A 25,725-nucleotide genomic window follows, 5' to 3' on the forward strand; every position below is an offset into this window, starting at 1 on the left:
TACGAACCAGCTTGATCTATTTGACATTTATAGAGCACTCTGCCAACAAAAGAAAGATCTCACACCTTCTTTTCAACTGCACATGGAACACATACACATTTACCAAAACACATCATATTCTGAGCCATGAAATAAGGTTCAATAAATTTAAAATATTCAGGTCATACAAAATGTGTTCTCCGACCACAAAGGAATTACATTAGACATCAGTAACACAAAGATCTCTGGAAAATTCCCTACATATGTGAAAACTAAATAAAACATTTTTATATAATCCATGGCTCAAAGAAGAAATCAGGGAAATTAGGAAGTGTTTTGAACTGAATAAAAATAAAAACATAGCATATTAAAATCTGTGGGAACTGGGGAGAGCAATTTCCACTCTTACCCATAACACACACACAAATTAGGTCCTAGACCTAAATGTAAAACCTAAACTATAAAACTTGTAGAAGAAATCTTAAGAGAAAATCTTTGTGATCTTGGGATAGGGTAAGATTTCTTACACAGGACACACAAAAAAGGAATATATCATGAAAGAAAAAAAGATTTCATCCAAATAAAAAATATTTTCTTTTCAGAAAGACTATATTTTAAAAAGGAAAAGGGCCATGTGTAGTGGCTCATGCCTGTAATCCCAACACTTTGGGAGGTGGAGATGGGTGGATTGCTTGAGGCCAGGAGTTTGAGAGCAGCCTGGGAAAGGTAGTGAGACTATCTCTGCAGGAAAATGAATAGAAATTAAAAGCAAAAGACAAGTCACAGACAGGGAGAAAATACTTGCAAAACACATATTTGATAAAGGACATACATTGAGAATATTTAAAGGATTCTCAAAATACAATATTTTTAAACACTAATTTTAAAATTGAACAAAAAATTTGAACAAACATTTCACCAAAGAAGATATATACATATGCTCTTCAACTTATGATGGGGTCACATCTCAATAAACCCATCTTAAGTCGGAAATACTGTAAGCGAAAAATGCATTTAATACACTTATCCTGTGGAACACCATAGCTTAGCCTATCCTACCTTAAATGTGCTCAGAAAACTTACATTAGCCTACGGCTGGGCAAAATAATCTAACACAAAGCCTATTTTATAATAAAGTGTTGACTATCTCATCTAATTTATTGAATACGTAACCAGAGTCCAATAATCGGTTGAAAATGAAAAATAGAATGGGTATATGGGTACTCAAATGATGGTTTCTACTGCATTCCTATCACTTTCACATCATCAAGTTGAAAAATTGTAATCAAACAATTGTAAATTGGGGACGTCTGTAGATGGCAAAATAGGCACATGAAAAAGATGCTCAACATAATTGATCAGTAGGGAAATTAAGGCCACAATGAGATGCCACTACACTCCTATTAGAATGAAAAATTTTTTTAAAAATCTATCAATACTAAGTGCTGGTAAGGGCATGGAGCAAATGGAATTCTATGCAGAGCTCATGGGGATGCAAAGTGCTACAGTCACTTTGGAAAACAGTTTCTTATAAAGCTACTCATGTAATTACCATATGAACCAATAATCTCAATCTTAGCTATTTACCCAAAAGCAATAAAAACATATGTCCCCTAAAAGACCTGAACATGAATATTTATAGCACCCTATTCATAATCACTCAAACCAGGAAATAGCCCAAATATTAATCAACTGGTGAACACATAAACAAATTATGGTATAGCCTTACAATGAAATACTATATGGAAATAAAAAGGAAGGAATTACTAAGTACATGCAACAGTATTAATAAACCCCAAGTGCATTGTGCTGAGTGAAAAAAAAAAAAGCCATGCACAAATATTTCATACTCCAATTCCATTTACATGATTATCTAGAAAATCCAAAACTATAGAGACACCAACCAGATGAAGTTGTCAGGGATCGGGGCAGAGATAGGGGATTGACTACAAAGGAGGCGAGAGAACTTTTTGGGGTGATGAAAATATTCTGTATTATGGTTATAGTGGTGTTTACGAAACTGTGTGTCAAAAATCACTGACCTATGTGTGTAAATGAGCTGAATTTTACTGCTTGTAAACTGGCCTTCAATAATCCTGACTTTAGAAAAAGAATAAAGGGAAGAAAAAAATATTAAAGACATGTTGGCTAAACATTTTCTATGCTTTAAAGAAAGTCACGAATCTTCATTTTGAATATTTGTTCTGAGACAAGAATAAACAAAAAGAAATACACATTAAATACATTGTGGTGAAACTGTAGAAGGCAAAAGGCAACAAGATCATCTTAAAAGCCGTGGCAGCAGCAGAAAGACGGTACAGAAAAGGAGGGCCAACAAGATTACCTGCAAAAGAAGACAACAACAGAAGCCAAAGATAAAAGGATATATCTTTAAAGTTTTGTGAAAAAATAATCTTAAATCGGCCAGGCGTGGTGGTGTCTACCTATAATCCCAGCTACTTGGGAGGCTGAGGCATGAGAATTACTTGAATCCGGGAGGCGGAGGTTGCAGTAAGCCAAGATCGTGCCACTGCACTCCAGCCTGAGAGTGAGTGTCTGTTTCAAAAAAGTAAAAAAAAAAAAAACCCTTAAATCTAGAACCTTCTATTCATTCAAAGTAAGAGAGGGGAAAGATAATTAGGGAAAAATAAAGACTGAAAAAAAATAGCACTAGCAAATACTCATGGAAAGAATTACTGAAGGCTACAGTACTTTTAAGAAATCAAATTCAGAAGGAAGTACATGCAAGAAATAATAGTAAGTAGAGAAGCTGGTAAACATATCAATAAAAATGATAACATCAATAACAACTGTTGAGGGAATAAATACAAAAAGATGGTGTACTAGTTAGTAAGAAAAAGGAACAAACGGCCGGGCGCGGTGGCTCAAGCCTGTAATCCCAGCACTTTGGGAGGCCGAGACGGGCGGATCACAAGGTCAGGAGATCGAGACCATCCTGGCTAACACAGTGAAACCCCGTCTCTACTAAAAATACAAAAAAACTTAGCCAGGCGAGGTGGCAGTCGCCTGTAGTCCCAGCTACTCGGGAGGCTGAGGCAGGAGAATGGCGTGAACCCGGGAGGCGGAGCTTGCAGTGAGCTGAGATCCGGCCACTGCACTCCAGCCTGGGTGACAGAGCGAGACTCCGTCTCAAAAAAAAAGAAAAAGAAAAAGAAAAAGGAACAAACTATTGACATACTCAACAACTTGGATGGATGTCAAGGGCATTATGCTGTGGGAAGAGAGTCAATCTCAGACGGCCACATACCACATAATCCCATTTGTGTGACATTCGTGAAATGACCCATGATTGAAATGGAGAATAGATAAGTTGTCAGAGGTTAGGGATGATGAAATTGGGTGGGGGGTACAGGAATCTCTCTGTACTATCTTTACAACTTTCTGTGAGTCTATAATTTCAAAATAAAAGATTTTTTAAAAAGAGATTAAAGCTGAATTTGCTGGTATGAAAAAAATAAAAAATAACAAGATGTAACCGCTAGATAATAAAAACAGAGTTGAACCAGTTTAAGGTCATCATATAGGTGGAAAGAGAATAAAGATATTAATTTGAAGTCTTCAGTCAAATATGTGAATTAAAAATTTAAGGAAGACTGAAAGAATAGAAAAAGAATACATAGTTTCTAAATCAGTGGGAAAGAAGGAGAATAATAAGGAAAACTATTAATTTATTAGGAGTTATGAAAGAAAAATAAAAGAGCTTGCTAAAACATACACATTCAAAAAATAATTAACATTCCTCTAATATTAATAACAAACTTTAAAACAGAAAATTCAATTCATAAATATAACAAAGGAATTGCAGTATCTATAAAATATCTTAATGAAAACTATATCTGACATATGAAGAAAACTACGAATATTTATTAAACATGTTCTGTTTACAGATATCTAGCCTTAAGAGATAAGGAAAGTAGAACACGTTCCAAATGTATTCATGAACAGTGTGTGTTTGATAAGAAAGCAAAAGTAACCACGTCGTGCTGGTCTGCAAGTGGGAGCTGTAAGAATGCTGTAGCTCCTAACATGGGAAACATTGACTAGCTGAGTGAAAGAAAGGATATCAGTCAGTAAGTGTTCCACGTACGTACATGCCAGGAATGAAGTCTGTGCTATTTAATCCCTGTTTCTTATGGAATGAGCTGGGTGAGGGCTGGTGAGTTGAGGGCTCCTACTTCTTTCTGGAGCAGGAATGCAGCTCAAACAAGGTATGGAGCCTGATTTAGGAGGGAAGGCTGGAGTGCTCAACCTTGCCTTTCTCTGCAACAAGCCTGGTGGTGGTACCCAGCGGTCAAGCCTAGTCTACATCACCACCGCTGCCAGCCACATCATGTGTCAATGAGAACATCCAAATCAGGGAGGGTCTGGCTGTAGGGTCACCAGAGACAGGAAAGATTGATACTACTTCTATCTTCTTTATTCACTACCCCCAGTAAAAGAGTCTTATCCTGTTTTAGACACAAGTGGAAGCATCCAGTTCAATGGTTCCATCCAGATGGATCTGGAGTGATCAGAATCCTTCCTCCCCACTCAGGTCTTAATTGCTCTAGTTAATTAAGACTCTAGCCACATATGGGTAAAACTACAAATGCTCATTGAGAAAATGTGCTATATAACTTGAATAAATCAAACTATGCTACCGAAGAGGGAGTTATCCATCTTCCCCAATCAATCCATAGCTTTGGTTTAATGTGATTGCAATCAAGATTCCCAATAGGATGAGTTTTGAACGTAACAAAATTGTGAGAATAACGAGCATGTTTAAAGCTTACTCTGTGCCAATTATTAACATATGAGCTGTACGTATTTTAACTATTGATTCTCACAACAACCCCCTAAAGATACTTTCTTTGTACAGATGAGGAAACGGAGGCATATACAAAGGTCAAACAATCTGCCCAGGTGTTTCAGGGCTGGAAGGCATCAATCGAGGATTTAAACTCAGTAAATTCTGCTCCAGAGTCCATGATCTGAACTCCTCTACAACGTGTATTTCAAAATGAAACTGGAAAAATAAATAAGACTATCAAAGAATAACACTAATGGAAGCAAACCAGCCCTAACCGCTATCTCAAGGTACGACAAACAGTGTGCTACTATATGAGAAGAGATCAAGGGAACTGGTGGAACAAAACCAATCACTGAGAAACAGAAGCCATCGTGTACATCAGTTTAATTAAAAGTGTCTCTGAAATCAGAGACAGACATTTTAATAAATTTTGTTAGCAGAACATGCTAAAACTGCAAGGGGAATGTAAAGATTCACTTTCAATCGTGGATTTTTTCTTTTCACCATCTACAAACAGAAATCCCAGCTGGATTAAACAATTAAATAAAATTATATCATAAAAACAGAATGGATATTATGAAATGTTTATCAACTTATTGAGGGAGGAGGAAAGACTATGTAATAAATTATAGAGGGAAATAGCAACGGACTTGATAACATACAAATGTAAAACTGCCATTCACCAAGTAGAAACACAAATTTAAAAATCATAACAAATATAACTTTTTAAGTAACATAAAATGCAAGTGCCCTATTTCATCACATTGCTTTACATTTGAAAGAGTAGTTGATACCTTTAAAATAGAAAGGGGGCCATGCGCAGTGGCGCACACCTGTAATCCCAACACTTCGGAAGGCTGAGGTGGGTGGGTTGTGTGAGCCTGGGAGGCAGAGGTTGCAGTGAGCTAAGATCGCACCACTGCATTCCAGCCTGGGTGACAGAGCTAGATCTTGTCTCAAAAAATAAAAATAATAATAATAAAAATAAAATAAAAATGATTCTTTTCCAGAAATCAGAAAATACTAAAACCCAGTAGAAAAATTGGCATAAGCAGAAAATCTACAGAAGAGACACTAAAGATTAATAAATTCATTTTTAATTTAATAAAACATGCAAATTAAAATAACAGGTCACTTTACATTTCCCCTTGTTGACAAAGATTTCTTTTAAATAATGGTAGTTGTGATACAGATATAAACTCATGCAAACTCTCTGTAATGCAATTTAGCAAAACAGTGTAGTTATATTTTGTCTGATGTTAAATTGAGTGAATTTAAAAGTGGGATAAACATATTGGCTGGGCGCAGTGGCTCATGCCTGTAATCCCAGCACTTTGGGAGGCCGAGGCAGGTGGATCACAAGGTCAGGAGATTGAGACTATCCTGGCTAACATGGTGAAACCCCGTCTCTACTAAAAATACAAAAATTAGCCGGGTGTGGTGGCAGGTGCCTGTAGTCGCAGCTACTTGGGAGACTGAGGCAGAAGAATGGCGTGAACCCGGGAGGCGGAGCTTGCAGTGGGCTGAGATTGCGCCACTGCACTCCAGCCTGGGTGACACAGTGAGACTCCGTCTCCAAAAAAAAAAAAAGAAAGAAAATTTTACTTTATGTGCAAAATTTGAAATAATGCAAAGCTCAGTATTTTTAAAAATTGAAAAACATAGGAAAATGACAGAGCTTTCTAGCCAAGTGAGTTGTAAACTGTGGAGAAGCAGCATGGCATGGTAGTTTCGGGTTTGGACTCCAGGGCTAAGCTTCCCGGGTTTAAATTCCAGTTCTGCCATTAATAAGCTGTGTGACCTTGGACAAATTGCTTTCTCTCTCTGTGCCTTGGTTTCTTCGTCTATGACGTGAGACTAATATTAATAACCATGTCATACCATGTCACAAGTATTAAAAGAGTTCAAGTACTTAGAACACAGCCAGCATACACAGACATGACCAGTATTTGTTATGGCGAGGATGAAGATGATGATGATGGTGATGATGATGATGGTTGATGTTGCCACATGAAGGCACCACATTAGCAGAAAACAACCCACTAACTTTTGTCATTATCCTAAGACTCATGTTGTTCTTAAATGCCAGAACTTACGCAGATGATTTTGGTGGGCATTTGTCATTTTACTATACTATACAGTAAAAATAGTAGAGTATAGTAAAAAGTATTTTTTAAATTTAAATTGTTTGTGTATTGGCCGGGCACAGTGGCTCACACCTGTAATCTCAGCAATTTGGGAGACCAAGACAGGCAGATCATTTGAGGTCAGGAGTTTGAGACCAGCCTGACCAACATGGTGAAACCCCATCTCTACTAAAAACACACACAAAAAAATTAGCCAGGCATGGTGGTGCATGCCTGTAATCCCAGCTACTTGGGAGGCTGAGGCAGGAGAATTGCCTGAACCCGGGAGGTGGAGGTTGCAGTGAGACGAGATGGTACCACTGTACTCCAGCCTGGGTGACAGAGTGAGACTCCATCTAAAAATAAAAAATATATATTTGTGTATTATAACAATTTTTATTAAATAATAATACTATGGCTATTACTGAAATGGTACCTCTAAACCATTCACTTTAAAGCAGAAGTTAGATACAACACAACATTATAGGAAGGGTCAAAAGCCATCATGCTATATTAGGCCCTTTGAAAAAAGTATCACAGTAATGCTGAAGAATATAGAATCATTAAAGCAAAATTAGACTATAGTGGTTGATGATTTATGCACACAAGAATACACTCTCACACACATTCTACATTTTTCCCAATAAAAAATTACTCTTGACAAAATAAAATAAAAATAAATTATAAAAAAGAAAATCAGTCTTAGATTTGCGGTCTTCAGAAATACTTCCCTCACATAAAATGCAAGTGCCTGGTAAAGGCAGATCAATAAACAAACAACATTCAAGATCCCTTCTGTACTAGCATCTAAATGTATAAAGCAATTACTATAAAAACTTCAAGGAAAAACTGACCAAAAATTACAGTAACACACTTCATATTTTATAAAGTAGGTAGACACAGATACCAATCATCTATTAGTCTTCAAAAATAGAATTTGTACACATCATGTGACCTCACCACTCCACCACTTAGTAAAACAATAAATAGTATATCTCAAAGAATGTAGTCAAAGCTGTATTCATCCATGCTTCCATGCTGTCATTATTAAACAAAAAAATAAAAATAAAAATAATTCCTTTACCAGGCAGTTGCAGGAGGCTGAGGTGGGAGGATCACCTGAGCCTGGGAGGTCACGGCTGCAGTGAGTGGGGCTCATGCCTCTGCACTCCAGCCTGGGTAACAGAATGACACCTTGTCTCAAAAAAAAAAAAAAAAGAAAGAAAAGAAAAACATTTTATAAAATACAGCATTCAACCCAATTATTAAAAATCTCCCAATAAAATGAGAAGTATACTTCTCTAACAAATATCAATATCAAGTAGCAAGCCAGGAAGTAATACTACACTTTTTTAAAAATACTAAAGCCATTCTCTTCATTTTATTTAATTTATTTACTTCAAAGACAGGATCTTGCTCTGTTGCCTCCCAAGTTGCTAGAACTACAAGTGCACACCACCATGCTCTACTAATATTAAAAAAAAAAAAATTTTAGAGACGGGGGGGGTCTCACTATGTTGCCCATGCTGGTCTTGAACTTTTGGCCTTAAGCAATCTTCCTACCTCATCCTCCCAAACTGCTGGTAGTACAGATGCGAGCACCACTCCCAGCCACTAAAGGCATTCTCATTAAAATACACAAGACAAGGATGCCCTTAATCACTTCCATTATTTCAGATTATGGTGACAGTTCTGTGAACCTTTGCAATAATGCAAGAAAAGTAAGTGAGACACCTAGTGGAAAGGAGACAGGCCACATACAATACAGGTGTACATCTATGAAAGAAAAAAAAAATTGTCAACAACTGAAACTAACAAGAGAGTTTTCTAAAGTGTCTTATACCGGTTATTCAAAATTCTGTGGCTGGGTACAGAGTTTCAGTTTGAGATTATGAAAACATTTTCCAAATGGATAGTGGTGATGTGACTGTACCTAATTCCACTAAACTGTACACTCAAAAATGGTTAAAATGGTAACTCTTATGTTAAATACATTTTACCACAAAAGAAAATCAATAAATTGGATTACCTGGAATAAGACTGTCACTATACAAGTGTTTAATGATTATTTGTTAAATATATGAACTCTGAAAAGTTCATGGGGGAAACATATTCATTCACAATAGGAAGGAAGGAAAGAAAAGAAAAGAAGGAAAGGGAGGAGAGGGAGGAAAGGGAGGAAATGTAGGAGAGGGAGGAAAGGGGGGGACGGAGGGACGGAGGGACGGAGGGATGGAGGGCGGGCGGGCAGGCAGGTGAAGGAAGGGAGGAAGGAGGGAAGGGGAAGGGAGGGAAGGAAAGACAATGATAAGAGAAAGAGAGAGAGAGAAGGATATGAGTCACATGAAGCTAAAAATGTTTATTAAGGGACATCAAAAACAACTTGAGTTTTTTTTTTAAGGCATATCATTTTCCTGGATGAAAACATTCAATATTGCAAAGAACTAAAATTTCCCCAAATTAATCTGTGAATGTAATTCAATTCCAGTCAAAATATCAGCAGGATTTCACTTTCAGAATTTGACACAATAATTGTAAGGTTCATCTGGAATAATAAATGACTGAGAACAGCCAAGATTTTGAACATTAGTAAAAAGGAAAGAGCAGCCACATCAGAAATGCATCAAGTGCTGTACAATTTCTTTTACTTCCTTCCAGAAGACTAGAAGTTTGGATTCTTCCAGCGTACTCATGGTTGTTCAGAGAAAACAAAGGACATTACTGCAAGCTGCCACCATTTTGTTTTTCAATGGGCAATCAAAAATTTACTTTTTTAAAGAAATTTTTTGGGGATAGGGTCTTGCTCTGTTGCCCAGACTGCAGTGCAGTGGTGTGATCTCAGCTCACTGCAACCTCCGCCTCCCAGGTTCAAGCAATTCTCCTGCCTCAGCCTCACAAGCAGCTGGGACTACAGGTGTGCACCACCACGGCTGGCTAATTTTTGTATTTTTAGTAGAGATGGGGTTTCATCATGTTGGCCAGGCTGGTCTGGAACTCTTGACCTCAGGGGATTCACCCACCTCAGCCTCCCAAAATGCTGGAATTACAGGTGTGAGCCACCGCGCTAGCCAGAAATATCTTAATTTCATATATTGTGCCAGGATACATCACTATCTTTAAAACTCAGAACCCAAATCACAGAATATCAAAATACCGAGTTCTGTTAACACACGACACATCACAGAGCACAGTTTTTCATTTCACTTCCAATTGCCATGTTGTATTTTTAAAATAAAATAGATATATTAAAAGTATGTTTAAAAAAAACAAATGTTTTCATAAAAACAAGAACACATAAATGAAGAAAAATGTTTTAAAGGGTGATAGTAATGGTAACAAACCAAGAGATTATTAAACAATAGAAAGTTTAGAAACAGCGCCTAGTGTATATATGACTTAAGTATATAGTAATTGTAATGTTTTAAGTCACTGGGAAAAGAATAAGTTATTAAACATTTGCCATTGAGGGAACTAATTCATGGAGAAAAATAGAGCCATTCCCTAAATCACAGCACACACTAAAATGAATTCCAAATGGATTAAAGAGTTTAATTGGCTGGGCGTGGTTGCTCATGCCTGTAACTCTAGCACTTTGGGAGGCCGAGGTGGGCAGATCACTTGAGCCCAGAAGTTTGAGACCCAGCCTGGGAAATATGGTAAAACCCCATCTCTACATAACATGCAAAATTTAGTTGGGCATGGTGCTGCACATCTGTAATCCCAGCTACTTGAGAGGCTAAGGAGGGAGGATCACCTGAGCACCGGAGATGGAAGCGGCAGTGAGCCTTGATCAGGCCACTTTACTCCAGACTAGGCAACATGACAAAAAAATAGTTTAATTTCTTCACACATTTAACAAATGTTTACCAAGTACAAAATTATTCTATTTATTTTATATTAAAATTATTATATATATTTACCAAGTACAACATTATGAATACAAGCAAGATCACTGTGTGGCAGTGAGGACATAACTGTTGAGAAAACCCCCCAGTTATTTCACAGTTTTGGTCTGAGCCTAACAGGGTGGTCTGATGACTTCCACAGAACTATGGTTAGGGATCAAGGGTCCTATCACAGATCCTCTGGGATTAGGTAGGGTTTTGTTCTCCAGCTTGCACGGCTTTTATCTCGTGCACAGAGCCACCAGGTGATAACATTTCATTCCTCGCCTTTCCCTTGCTGATAGCACACGTGAGGTGGTTTCCAGCTCACCTTTAAAAAATATTGGGTGGGGAGGTAATCAACAACCAGCATGTTTAAAACCCAGCTTCTTCAGCATTTATCAGCAGATGCTGAAGACAGAGAGCCCCAAGTACACAAGAAGGTGAAAGAGATCTTCCAGAACAAAGGGCAAAGGGAGCAATAATGGGTAATTTATCCCGCCATGCCTGATAACATTCCCCCCATCAGGGTCAGAATCAATGAGAGGACAGAGGAGAAATTCTGCTTAAAAACAAATGAATGCATAAGTCAGTCTCTCTGTCTGCCGTCTGTCTCTCTCTCTCTCTTCCCCTCTTGTCTGTGGTTGGACTAGGCTGTTACCTGGCTGGTATGGTCTCAGGTGTGGCATTGTGGCCAATAAAACTGCCTCCAATTCTGCCTTCCAATAGTTCTTACTTTAATTGACATGGCAACCATAATGTAGACATCAAAGGTTGAATTGCACAACCAGTTATTTAATTACCTTTGTGATAATGCCAGAGAAGTCCAGGGTCAAGGAATTCATACAAAACGGGTCAAGTGAGGCTTCCCTGAGAACACCTGAGAGCTCTGAGCGGGAGCAGGAATTAAATAGGCAGAGGGGCTCAGACAGAGGCTGAGGGTGAACATGTGCAGAGAAGACTTTGTGACTGGGCATGCAGTTTGGGGAACTGGAGAATGGCCAATGAGGCTAAAGTTCAGAGACTGGGTGGAAGAATGAGGTCAAAGGAGACTGCTGTATGTGATGGGGGCGGTGACCATGAAGGGTCCCCTGGGTCATAACGAGGAGGTTCATCTTTATCCTCAGAGCAATGAGAACCCACAGACAGACAAAGCCAGAAGGTGATGTGACTATGCTCACATTTTGAAAAGATCACTCTGGCTGTAGAGTAGATTGGAAGAGGGCAAAGGCTGGAAGCAAGAAGACCAGTAAATACTCTACTGAAGTGAAATTTAAAAAAATGATGGTATAGGGGACAAAAGCAAGAGCAGGAAAGAATGAGAGGAGTACAGAGAGGTCAAGGATATTCCCCAGGTAAACGAACATGAATTGGGAGTTGATCTTCCGTGAGGAGGAGGCAGAAGGCAGCAGTCCAGGTGACCTCCGGGTATCTGGTGCTGCCACTCCACATCACGAACATGGGAAAGGGACCAGGTTTGATGGTAGGAGGGCAAGAACGGAGTTAGAGCATGAACTTGGTTTTAGACTCATGGGTTCATTTGGAGGTGTCTATAAGATAGCCATGGGGAGATGAAGAAAAAGCAGTTGGGTATTTGGTCTTGAGCTCAAAAGAGAGTCGGGAAGGGAAATTTTAATTTGGGGAACATCAGCTCAAACTGGTCACTGAAGTCACACAAGTAAATCAGGTATCCTAGAGGGAATTGAGGGAGACGATAAAGAAAACAGAACCGAGTCTTGAGGAACTACTAAATTTAAAGACTAATTTGGAGAAAGATGTTTGTGCAAAGACAACCAAGAAGGAGGAGAATCCAGAAAGGGTAGGAATAACAGCTACTGGGTATGGAGCCTGAGAAGCCAAGGCAAGAGGCAAAGGAGGTCACCTGTCCACAGTGCCACAGAGAGACCAGGGAAGATGAAGACCAAAAGAGAAGATTATGAAAGAACCATTTTTAAATAAGGAAGAATATTATTCAACCTTTGGCTGGTATATTAGTCAGCTAGGGCTGCCATAAAATATACTGCAGATTGCATGGCTTAAGTAACAGAAATTGATTTTTTCACAGTTCTGGAGGCTGGGAAGTCCAAGATCAAGGTTCCAGCAGGGCTGGGTTTCTGGAGAGGGCTCCCTTCCTGACTTGCAGAGGGCTGCTTTGTCTCACCCCGGTCTTTCCTCCAAGCAAGCATGGAGAGACAGAGCAAGCTCTCAGGTAGCTCTTCTTGTAAGGGCACGAATCCTATGGATCAAGACCTCACACTTATAATCTGATTTAGCCTTAATTACCTCCTTATAGGCACCGTCTCCAAATGTAGTCACATTGTGGGTTGGGAATTCAATATATGCATTTTAGGCGGACACAAATGAGTCCATAGCAGATGGAAAAGTCCCTTCTAATCATGAGGGGTGGATAAAAGGTAAAAATCAAAGCAGGCTCAGTGCAGTGGCTCACGCCTGTAATCCTAGCACTTTGGGAGGTAGAGGCAGGCAGATCACCTGAAGCCAGGAGTTCAAGAGCAGCCTGGCCATCATGGTGAAACCCCTTCTTTACTAAAGATACAAAAATTAAATGGTCATGGTGGCATGCACCTGTAGTCCCAGCTACTCAGGAGACTGAGGCAGGGGAATCGCTTGAACCTGGGAGGAAGAGGTTGCAGTGAGCCGAGATCATCCAGCCTGGGCGACAAAGTGAGACCCTGACTCAAAAAAAAGGTAAAACATTGAAATATCTGACCATATAAAAATGTTAACTTTCTATGTTTCTTAAGTTCATAACAGAATCATAGCATGTTCTGGTTTTAGTGTTCTACTGTATCCCCCAAACTTAGTAGCTTACAAGAATTTTATTGTGAGCACATATTCTGTGGGTAATTATTTTGGATTGGACACAACAGGATTGGCTTGTTTCTGCTCCATGACATCTGGATCCTCAGTAAGAATACTCAAAGGCTGCATATGACTTGATAGGTAGGGGCTGGAATCATGTAAAGGTGGCTTTGTTCACGACTCACTGGTGATGCTGCCTGTGGCTGCGATCACAGCTGGGAATGTCAACTAGAATGCCTACACATGACCTCTCCGTGTAGCCTGGGCTCCTTACAGCATGGCCACCTCAGAATAGTATGGCAGCTTAGGGTAGCAAAGGAGAGTGCTCCAGTGAACAAGGTAGAAGCCGTACACCTTTTCTGACCTAGGCTTAGAAATTACAAGTGAGTCTCAGGTCTGCTCAGATTCAAATGGAGTTGACATCAACTCACCTCTCTAGGGCAGAAGTGTCAAGACCATCTTTGGAAAATACAATCTGCCACATAAAGTAAATGAAAAACTTGAAACTTTAAAAAGTGAAACAAGTGACAAATAGGTAAATGTATCATTTATAATATATAAATAAACCACAAAAAATGCTGAAGTCACCAATAAAAAATTAGAAAAGGACATAAACTGGCAAGCCACTAAAGAAGAAAACACATAATTAATTATATGCTCATTTTGGCAATTTATCCAATGAAAATAATTATTTGCACAAGGAATTAGATACGTCGACATTTATTGTAGCAAGGCAATTAATAGCCAAAATTTTTTTTAAAGAATGTCCAACAATAACTGATGAAATAAACTTTTTCTATCTCAAGAATAGGAATGCTATTCAGCCATTAAAATAGAAAAAAAGTCAATGTTATAGAAAGATATTCATAATATTTTACTAAGTGAGGGAATAAAAGCAGAATATAAAGTAGTATCCATAATATGATTTCATAGAAGACATATGTAGAAAAAATGAGAAGTATATAAACCAAAATATAAATGGTAGCATGCATTGATTTTTTCTTTTTGCTTATTGTAATCTCAAACTTTTCTACAATAAAAGGTATTGCTTTTATTTTCACAATGAAATTCTTCTAAAACATATTAATGAAATACAATAAAAACAAGAGTTTTATCACAAATAATCCAAAACAAAATTGCTTAAGAATGCCAAAATATTATACAATGCCATTTGATCTTTATGTTAAAATAATCCCAATAATAAAAAAATAAAAGGGGTGTGTGTGTGTGTGTGTGTGTGTGTGTGTGCATGTGCATGTCTGAGGGTGGCAGGGGATAAAAGTGCAGAGGACAGAAAGGGTAGATAAAGAAAGATTGATAAGACATGCTAATTGTTGAAGCTGGGTAATGGATTCTCACGAACTTATTATTATATTTACCTGTATGTATTTTTTTTAAATCCTATAATAATAAAAACAAACTCTAAGAGAGCTCTGGGATGAGAGAAAAACTGATAAATAATCAAAGGAAGGAATATTTCTTTTGACAATCAAGCCAACTTTTGAGTAACATGTTGCTTTACAATTAAAAAAATAAAAATGAAAAATACTAGATGCAAAAAGCCTGGAAGTAAATCATACCTGTTTCAAAATAGGAACATGGTTAAGTGTATTTTTGGAATTACTGTCAGCAGGCACATATTTTGCTTATGAAGAATATGAAAAAGTAAAGTAATTGAACTACCTAGATTTTCTCTCCCATCCACCTCAAAGTGTCATACGGTGGTGGTTTTATGTGTCAACACTTGACTAGGCCATAGGCTGCCCAGCTAGCTGGTTAAACATTATTTCTGGGTGTGTCTACATGGGTGTGTCTGGAAGAGATTAGCATGTTCCCCAATGTGGACGGGGTATCATCCAATCTTTTGAGGACCTATGTAGAACAAAATGGCAGAAGAAGGTTGAATTTTCCCTCCCACTGCTGACTGCTGAGCTGGGACATCAGTCTTCTCCTGCCCTCAGCACTCCTGGTCCTCCTGCCTCCAGACTAAATTGGAATCTACACTGTTACACTGTCTCTGGCTCTCAGACCTTTGAACTACACTCCAGTTTGCCTGGATCTCCAGCTCGTAGATGACAGATAATGGGATTTCTCATATAATTGGTTCTGTTTATCAAGAGAACCCTGACTAATACAAGTTTCTGTCTTAGTTCAGGCTTCTTAACAAAATATCACAGACTAGGTGGCTTCAACAATAGAAAGTTTTTCTCACAGTTCCAGGAACTGGAAGTCCAAAGTCAAGGCAGATCCAGTGTGTGGAGAGGGACCTGGTTTGCAGATGACTGTCTTGTAGAAATCTGGGTTGCAGAGATAATAATCATCTCTGTTGTGTCTCTTCTTATAAGAGCACTAATCCCATTCCCAGGGGCTCCACCCTCCTGATCTAATTACCTCCCAAAGGTCCCACCTCCAAATACCATCACACTGGGGATTAGGCTTCAACACATGAATTTGGTAGGATATAAGCATTTAGTTCATACTATAAACCTTGTACTTTCATTACATCTAGTTTCATTTTTTTCTCTTCTGCTGGGCAATATCACGTTGGTTCTCCCTCATATTTAAAGCTTTACCTGTAAGTTTTCAGATAGTGTTTTCAAATACTTGAAAAAATAATATTATCAAATTAAGAAAAGTAATGTGTCCAGAATAAAATACAGACTTGGCTACCCTGGAGAGTTCTATAGAATTCTCAGAATTCTGCTGTTCTTGGCCATGACCTCATTCAAACTCAAAGTCTGGTATCTGGAGGTAAAAACTGATTCATTAATCTCTTTTCAAAGCTCTACTTAAATTGTGTTCAAAAGCCATATTCTCGTCAATTCAGAGGAAAAATACAAATGACTAATAAATATGAAAAAATGTTCAGCACTCAACTAATCAAAGAAATGCAAATCAAAACAAGGTAATATTTTTTATCTATCAAATTTGCAAATGTTTTTTAAATGCCAATACAAGATGTTGACAAAGGTGAGATACAACTCACACAATAGTGCTCACGGTAGCACAAACTGAAAAATGTTTTCATAAAACAGAACAAGAGCCTTAAAAATAGCCATACCCTTTTCACCCCATAAATTTTCTGCTAGAAATCTTTTGTAATAAAATAACATGATCAAGGGTTATGTACAAGCCACCAGGTGCGGTGGCTCATACCTGTAATCCCAGCACTTTGGGAGAGTGAGGTGGGAGGATTGCTGGAGCTCGGGAGTTTGAGACCAGCCTAGGCAACATAGAGAGACCTCATCTCTACTAAAAATAAATAAAATAAAACAAAAAATTAGCCAGTCATAGGGGCACCTGCCTGTCTTCCCAGCTCCTTGGGAGGCTGAGGAAGGAGTATCACTTGAGTCCAGGAGATGGAAGCTGCAGTGAGGTCTGATTGTGCTACTGTACTCCAGCCTGGACAACACAGCAAGATCCTATCTCAAAAAAAAAATTATGTATTAGGCAAAAATATTCAAAGCAGCAACATCATAACAAAAAAATTGTCAACATCCTACTGAAGGTTGGGTCATGGTTTTCCAGTTCTTATCAGTAGAGCCCTACAGTTAAACACAGGGAAAACCAGTAGAGTGAGAACGTGGTCAAGTTTTTAGGACTCTGAGTTTTTATCTATTTTATGTATTGAATTCCAGTTAACATTCACAGCTCTTTTGTCTGTCTGTTTTGCTTTGTTTCTAGTAACTGTCAGTCTACCCCGACTAGAATGTAAGATCCATGAAGAACCTATCTATGAGTGAGGTGCTCCCAGATTCTTAGTTTTTTTTTTTGTTTTTTTTGTTTTTGAGACGGAGTCTTGCTCTGTCACCCAGGCTGGAGTGCAGTGGCCGGATCTCAGCTCACTGCAAGCTCCGCCTCCCGGGTTTACGCCATTCTCCTGCCTCAGCCTCCCGAGTAGCTGGGACTACAGGCGCCCGCCACCTCGCCCGGCTATTTTTTTTTGTATTTTTTAGTAGAGACGGGGTTTCACCGTGTTAGCCGGGATCGTCTCTCGATCTCCTGACCTCGTGATCCGCCCGTCTCGGCCTCCCAAAGTGCTGGGATTACAGGCTTGAGCCACCGCGCCCGGCGATTCTTAGTTTTTTGTTGTTGTCGTTCGTTTGTTTGTTTTTTGAGACAGAGCCTCACTCTATCACCTACGCTGGAGTACAATGGTGTGATCTCAGCTCACTGCAACCTCTGCCTCCCGGGTTCAAGTGACTCTCCTGCCTCAGCTTACCGAGTAGCTGGGATTACAGGTGCACATGACCACACTCAATTTTTTGTATCTCTAGTAGAGACGGGGTGTCACCATGTTGGCCAGGCTGGTCTCAAACTCCTGACCTTGTAATCCGCCCACCTCTGCCTCCCAAAGTGCTGGGACTACAGGCGTGAGCCACCGTACCCGGCCCAGATTCTTAAAATTAAGCACAGTGCTTGACGCGTATTAGGTGTTCAATACTCATATTAGGTATTCAATAAACAGTTGCTGTTTGCTGTAGATTTAAGTATGTTTTTCCTGATTAAAAATAAAGTTGAGCTTCACCCATTCATCCCTCTTCCCCCAACCCCTGGCAATTGGATCCCATCCAGTAGAGCACAGATGATCTTTAGGGCAGTGAAATTACTCTGTGTGACACTATAATGGTGGATACATGAGTATATGTTTATCCAAACCCATAAAATGTACACCACCAAAAGCAAACTAAAGTAAACTATCAACTCTGGGTGATAATGACCTGTCCATGTAGGCTCATCAGTTGTAACAAATGAATCACTCTGGTGGGGGGTGTTGATAGTGAGGGAAGGTATGGATGTGGGGGACAGCGGGTATGTGGGAAATCCCTGTACCTTCCACTTAGTAAACCTGAAACTGCTCTAAAAATAATAAAGTCTATTTTTAAAAGTTGAAAAGTATTATAATTAGGATATTGACTAAAAACCATGAATTGGCAAATGATAGCCTGTGGGCCAAACCTGGCCACAGGCTGTTTTTGTAAATAAAGTTTTATTGGGACACAGACACTCACACCCATTCATTTACATATTGTCTGTAGTTGTCTCTGTGTTGCGACAGCAGAACTGAGTAGCTGCAACAGAAATTATGTGGCTCACAAAGCTGTGAAACAGCACATCTCTTCCCACCTCTATGTTCAGGGACATCTCATTGGTAACTTGAAATCAGCAGTAGGATTATTTATACCACGGGAATTGGTAAATGCTACAAGTCAGGGCTTGATTTATTGTTTTGTTAATTTTCTAGGCTTAAAAAAGTGAAGGTGAAAAATTTAATTACACAGATTAAAATTAAGTGAGTGTTGTGTCTGTAGTCATGATAGCATAAAAAATTAAGAAAATATTCATCTAGTATTCAAAACTATTATCCAATTAGAAAAAGGAGTCACTCCTATTGTTGGCATACATATATTTTTGGTTGTTTCACTTTCATCTTACTAATTAACATAAAGGTAAATATCAACCAACATTTATGTTGGAATTACACTTGCTGGTCAATTGCAATCATAGGTTGGCTACAGACAAGAACTGTTTACAAATCAGCAAAAGCATCCTGTGAATATCGACTGGTAATATGGAATTGACAATGAAGAGTATTGCATATTTTGTCATGTGTAAATTGTGTTACACATCCTTTAAATCAGCAATATTGACAATAAACATCAAATAAACATGCATATACATATATACATTCTCCCAGGAAACTGGTTGTTAAACATTAACCAGCACACCACTGCTGAAAAAATATTTTTCAGGAGAAGGTTATCAAAATAAACGTGATTTGCCAATCTAGCCACAGTTGAAGTCATCAAAGAGGTAATGGGACAGGGACACAATGCAAAAATATGAAGGTAAAGTGGAAAAGTACCTCTTTGTAAGTAGGGCTAACAGGGAGTAAACAATTGATATTTTGTGCCCTATGTGGAGGGAAACTGTATGCTGTTAATTGTTCATCTGTCAGGTTCTGCCACATGCAGAGAAAGTAAGAAATTTGAGAACAAGAAGGGCAAAAGACCATCTCTGTAATTAACAAGCCAATTAAGGTGCACACATTTCTAGAGGCTAAGACAGAAAGAAGTGGATTCTTACAGCATTCCCCAGATTTTCTGAACCCGCTGCTATTCATCCAATAAACTGCACTCTGTCATCCCTGATTTCCATTTAATGTGGTAACCCTGATTCCCTTGCATGTAAACAGTGCTTTATACTTTTCAAATATATTATTATCTCCCTTGATCCTCACAACAATTTTATGAAGTAGGAATGGCTAAGTTTCAAAGGGAAAAAAATTATTAGGGAAAACTTAGGGTTTTGTGTGCTTAACCCTGGTTCTAAAGCCAAGTTCCAGAAAAATACTACTTTCAAATCGCCTGTATTTCTTTTCAGTGCACTCATATCTGGTTCCTTAAACATTTCTGTATGGCTTGGTTTCTAAAGCACTTGGCCTTTATCATTCTTCCTAATAAAGACAAAATCAACTGATTATAATTAACAAAAGCACAACCATTCGTTTTTTAAAGCCTGGCGTCTGCCTTTGTCATGAAATCACCTGACAGGTTAAGAGATCATCTCTTTTCTAGTTCTGGATCTTAATTTTCTTCCTTAGTAGAGATGCTTGTACCCAGTAGATGTGCAAGTAAATTAGATCAGAACGGTTTTCCCAGCCTACCTTGGGTTACATGAAAAGTATGACGCTAGAGGGAAGTTCTTCAGGACTTGTCCACGACTATACAGTTCCGAAGCAACCTTATAAAGACGGGCAATTCTTAGTCCCTGAGAAAATGAAGTGTTTACAGTTCCTTCACAGAGGGAGAAGGTGTAGGCAGAGAACAGAAAGAAAGAGAGAAAGACATGTATTGAATTTTTACTGTACCTTCCAGGAACTTTCATAGGCTTTATCTACCAAATCTTCAAACCATCTGAAGAGGTTGTCATTTATCCCCATTTTACAGATGGGGATTCAGAGATTCAGAGACGTTAACTGCTTGATTAATAACAAACTAGCTCAAGATGTATCTGTGTCTTCAGAGACCATCCTTTACCTCTAAACCAGTGACTCTCAAAGTGGAGGGCCCAACCAGCAGCAGCAGCCTCACCTGGGAACTCCTTAGAAACACAAATCTTCAGGGCTCACCCCAGCCCTGCTGAATCAGAAACTATAGGGGTAGCGTCCAACCATTGGTTTTAACAAGCCCTCCAGGTTATTCTGATAAACACTAAAATGTGAGAACTTCTTCCCTGCTCTACTGCACAGGATGTATTAGTCGGTTTTCAGGCTGATGATAAAGACATACCCGAGACTGGGCAATTTACAAAAGAAAGACGTTTATTGGACTTACAGTTCCACATGACTTGGGGAGGCCTCACAATCATGGCAGAAGGCAAGGAAGAGCAAGTCACATCTTCCGTGGATGGCAGCAAGCAGAAAGAGAGCTTGTGTAAGGCAACTCTCGTTTTTAAAACCATCAGATTTCATGAGCCCTATTCACTATCACGAGAACAGCACAGGAAAGACCTGCCCCCATAATTCAGTCATCTCCCATCGGGTCCCTCCCACAACACGTGGGAATTATGGGAGCTACAAGATGAAATTTGGGCGGGGACACACAGCCAAACCATGTCACAGGTCAACAAAGGCTTTCTGTAAAGGGCCAGATAGAAAATAGTTTAGGCTTTGCAGGACAGATGGAATGTTTTGCAACTACTCAATGTCGCTATCGCGCAAAAGCAGCCACTGACAATGCATAAATAAATGAGCATGGCTGTGTTCCAATAAAACTTTAATGATGGACAATGAAATCTCAATGTTCTATCATTTTCATGTGTCATGAAGTGTTACTTTTCTTTTGGCTTATGTCCCCCATCATTTAAAAATGCAAAAAGCCATTTTGATCCTAAGGGCTATACCAAACCAGGCAGCAGGCTGGATTTGGCCCTCAGGCCATAATTTGGCAACCACTGAAACAAGACTACGCTACCTACTAAATGGAAACTCTTACCGGAAGCAACGACGCAAAGAAAGGAGAATCTAATAGAAGGTAAAATGTTGTAAGTTACAAAATCGGCTATGGTGGGCCAGGCGCGATGGCTCACACCTGTAATCCCAGCACTTTGGGAGGCCGAGGCAGGTGGATCACCTGAGGTCCGCAGGTCAAGACCAGCCTGACCAACATGAAGAAACGCTGTCTCTACTAAAAATGCAAAATTAGACGAATGTGGTTGTGCATGCCTGTAATCCCAGCTACTTGGGAGGCTGAGGCAGGAGAATTGCTTGAACTCAGGAGGCAGAGGTTGCAGTGAGCTGAGATCCCACCATTGCACTCCAACCCTCCAGCCCCAGCAACAAGAGGAAAAACTCCATCTAAATAAAAAACCAAAAAAATTGACTATGGTCCAATGGAGGCAGGCAGCCCATTTGGTTCTGACAATTAGGAAGGCTTCCAATGAGGAGGTGACAGTGTGTGTGGGCCTTGAATGACGAGTAGAAGTTCAACAGTAGAGAAAATGGCTTGGGCAATAGGGTGAAGACTGGTGTATGCTGGGTAACCAGTTCAAAATGCCTCTTCCACGCAAAATATTCCAACCTCGGGTTAAAAAATGCTTTGGAACTTTATATTATGTAAAAAGTATTTCAATGCTCCCGTGAATACCGACCAAATTAAAGCACCGAGAAAGGAACAAATTGCAACAACTGAAATCACAGCCTTACATGTGAAAATCATTATCAGTGATCTCGTCTTCTCTCCCTACAGACCAAGTGTTGGAGGGAAGGTGTCTTATTTCCCACAACAAATTATTTCTGGTTGCAAATCTGACTGTATGAAATACACTCCCAAGTACCATACAATGCAAGAAATAATTCTCTTGAGATATTTCCTAGTTATACAAATTAGTTCCCTTGAGAATTGCTTGGTTTTCCTAATTCCTTACATACCATCCAATTGAGTTGGTTATTTTCAAACACGAGAAATCCCCTTTAAGATCATAAATTTCAGAGACATTTTTTTCAAGTTACACATTTTCATTAGATTTGCTTTGATACCAGCTATTAAAAGGAAATGCAATCTGGTCTGGCAGTATTTCCCAACTTCATATAGCAGAGCAGTAAAGAGGCCAGGCTCTGCCGTCAAAGTCTCTGGGCTCAAAGCCCTGCTCTCCCACTTAAAAAGCTGTTTGACCTTGACAAATTACTCATCTCAGAGCTTCTGTTTTCTTAAAAATAAAACGGGAAAAAGTAATAGTAGCCACTTCCGGTTGTGTATGTGTTTGAAAATACAGAAAAATAACTCAATATGTTTTGGCCACCATTATTATTTCCCAGTGATCTCTTTCCTCCAAAACTAAACAAATGTGCTTTTTTTTTAAGCTAAAATTATATTCCCTTTATGCTACCACATGATATGGCAGCAAGTCTGGGACAGAACCTGACAAATAAGATCCTTCTGCTTCCTCCCTCCACCACCTGGGCCCTGGAGGGATCAGAAACTGCTTATCAAACTGGGCGAGGTAAAGGCAGAGAAACAGAGGCAAAATTGACCATACAGCAGCAGGCCCGCTGTGGGGAGCAGGGCAGAAGTTGCAGCTTAAGAAGGTCTGGAGTTTGGATCCCTACATGGATAGGACACATCCTATTCCAGCACTTCGGGAGGCCGAGGCAGGCAGATCATGAGGTCAGGAGTTCGAGACTAGCCTGGCCAATATGGTGAAACCCTGTCTCTACTAACAATACAAAAATTAGCCAGGCATGGTGGCACACGCCTGTAGTCCCAGCTACTCGGGAGGCTGAGGCAGAAGAATCACTTGAACCCAGGAGGTGGAGGTTGCAGTGAGCCAAGATGGCGCCACTGCACTCCGGCCTGGGTGACAGAGCAAGACCCCGTCTCAAAAAAAAAAAAAAAAAAGAGTTCCCACAAGGCCATCATCTCTAAGTAAATGTTTCCTCCTTGATCTCTTTTATATTTGCCCAGAAATCATCACAAAACTCCTCTGCACCCAAGTAGAGTGTGGCTGCTAACATCCCATTATGTAGAACAAATACAGGAAGCTCCGTAAAATGCCCTAAGTCATGTTCCCCCATGACAAGAAATAGGCACCACCATGCCCTACCACCAACCTTCTCTGGAAAAGATTTCAATGATGGGAGGAATTGGTTCCACTCTTTTTTTTTTTTTTTTTTTTTTTTTGATGGAGCCTTGCTCTGTCACCCAGGCTGGAGTGCAATGGCACGATCTCGGCTCACTGCAACCTCCGCCCTTCCCCAGGTGCAAATGATTCTTCTGCCTCAGCCTCCCAAGTAGTTGGGATTACAGGCACCCACCACCACGACCGGCTAATTTTTGTATTTTTAGTAGAGACGGGGTTTCACCATGTTGGTCAGGCTAATCTCGAACTCCTGACCTCAGGTGATCCGCCTGCCTCGGCCTCCCAAAGTGCTGGCGTGAGCCACCGCGCCGGGCCTGGTTCCACTCTTTAGGCAGCAGAAAATAAAGATGCAAGAGCAAGTCACACAGCCAATTAGTTTTCTTTTCCGGATCTGCCTTCAAATAAGGGCTGCATAACTTCCTTGAAAGAGATCTCTCCACATCCTGTTATCCTGCAGAGCCCGTGCATATTTGCCAGCTAAAGGGAGGGGCCCAAGAGCATGAGAGCCTCCGCATCCCTGAGAGAATCACAGCCACTCAGAGTCGTGTTGCGGCCTGCCACACCCCTTGTCCCCAGCTGTGGCAAGGCAAGAATCCTGTTTCCAAAGCAACTGTGCCTTCGTGCTTACTAACGCTGCAGGCAGAGTCCCACATGTACACACACATGCAAACATGCACAGGCACACACCAGCACAGGCACATACATGCAGACACACCTAAGACACGTGCACAGACGCAGACAAGATCTCCTGTCTTGGGGAAACATGCAGTCTCCTAGGAATGAGAATGTCTTAATTCTTACTCTGGCTGGAGAAGTTAGCTTTCCAAGGATATATTTAGTTGGTTTCATATCTGTCATTTAATATTTCTTACAGGAGCTTGGGAGAAAATGAAAATCCAATACTCTGGTGTGCTAGTGTGTGCCTATGTCTCCAGCGCTCTGTATCTGTTTGTAGATGTCTGCTGATCTCGTTACTCCAACTTATTTCCCACGTGAGTGTCGAAGGGCCAAGAGTGTCGAAGGGCCAAGAGGGCTGGAATTACTTCTGGCCTGAGACGGGCGGCCCCTTTCTCTCAAGGCTCCAGTGAGTGACCTCAAATGGGCAGTCCATCACCCACGCTAGTCTTCCTCTCTCTTTTCTTTCCCGTTCTTCTTTCTTCCCTAATGTTCTGCTCTTGCTGGAATCCCCTCCCAGGAAGGTCAGAAACCGGAAACCACTCCTGGTGCCAGATTCTGCCATCCAAGTGTGAGCTTGGGGTGGGCATGCAGGATGCAGGCCAAAGAGAACCATGGTAGTCCTCCAAAGTTCCCAATCGACATGGGGCAGGCCCAGAGGCAAAAGCGGGTTCTGATGAGCTGGGCCTGCCAGCAGGGAGACTGAGGGACAGGGGAGGTGCCGCCACTCCAGGACACGGCAGAGCAGGCCGAGGCTCACCCTGAGGGTGCTGTGCAGAATCAGAACAGGGCACCCCCTTACGATTTGACAAAGGGAGTTGTGCTGGATGTGAGCCCCACCCACCCACTCATACCTGAGGGTTATGAACCCCATGTGCAAGGGCATAGAGGCTGTAAAGACAGGATGGCAGCCTCGCCCACTGACCAGCGCAGCTGTGAAGCGCCAGCGCACACACAACTCTCTCTCCATGCGCTTTGCTCATACTTTCATTCCCCGGACCAAACATCCTCTCAGCCCCATGAATCAAACCAGAGGCCTTAAAGTGACCTCAGTTCCCTGAGTGTGAAAAACCAAGGAACAAACGAGACTGTGGCAAGGCAGCGTGGTTAGGAACCCAAACTCCAAAGCAAGGTGCCCTGAGTTCTCGCCCCTGCCCGGCCATTCTGGGGACGCTGGGCAAATTAACCTCCCGTGCCTTGCCTTCCCCATCTGTACCCAAGAGAGCATAGCTCCTACCTCACAGTACAGTTATATGGACAAATGCGGTCAAACAGCAAGCACTTAGCA

The 25,725-nt window shown here is 40.4% G+C and overlaps 1 long non-coding RNA gene across 1 annotated transcript in view; it reads right to left on the reverse strand.

Annotated features, from left to right (window-relative positions):
• The window catches only part of LOC105491215 (uncharacterized), a 58,794-nt gene extending 34,060 nt beyond the window's left edge, over positions 1-24,734 (reverse strand). The window contains exon 1 of the long non-coding RNA XR_011616193.1: positions 24,635-24,734. This is a non-coding gene — a long non-coding RNA (uncharacterized lncRNA). The remainder of the gene's footprint in view (positions 1-24,634) is intronic.
• Between the last annotated feature and the right edge of the window lie 991 nt (positions 24,735-25,725).

This window comes from Macaca nemestrina, chromosome 18 (genome assembly GCF_043159975.1).
Source record: "Macaca nemestrina isolate mMacNem1 chromosome 18, mMacNem.hap1, whole genome shotgun sequence".
In the NCBI taxonomy this organism is placed as follows: Eukaryota; Metazoa; Chordata; class Mammalia; order Primates; family Cercopithecidae; genus Macaca; species Macaca nemestrina.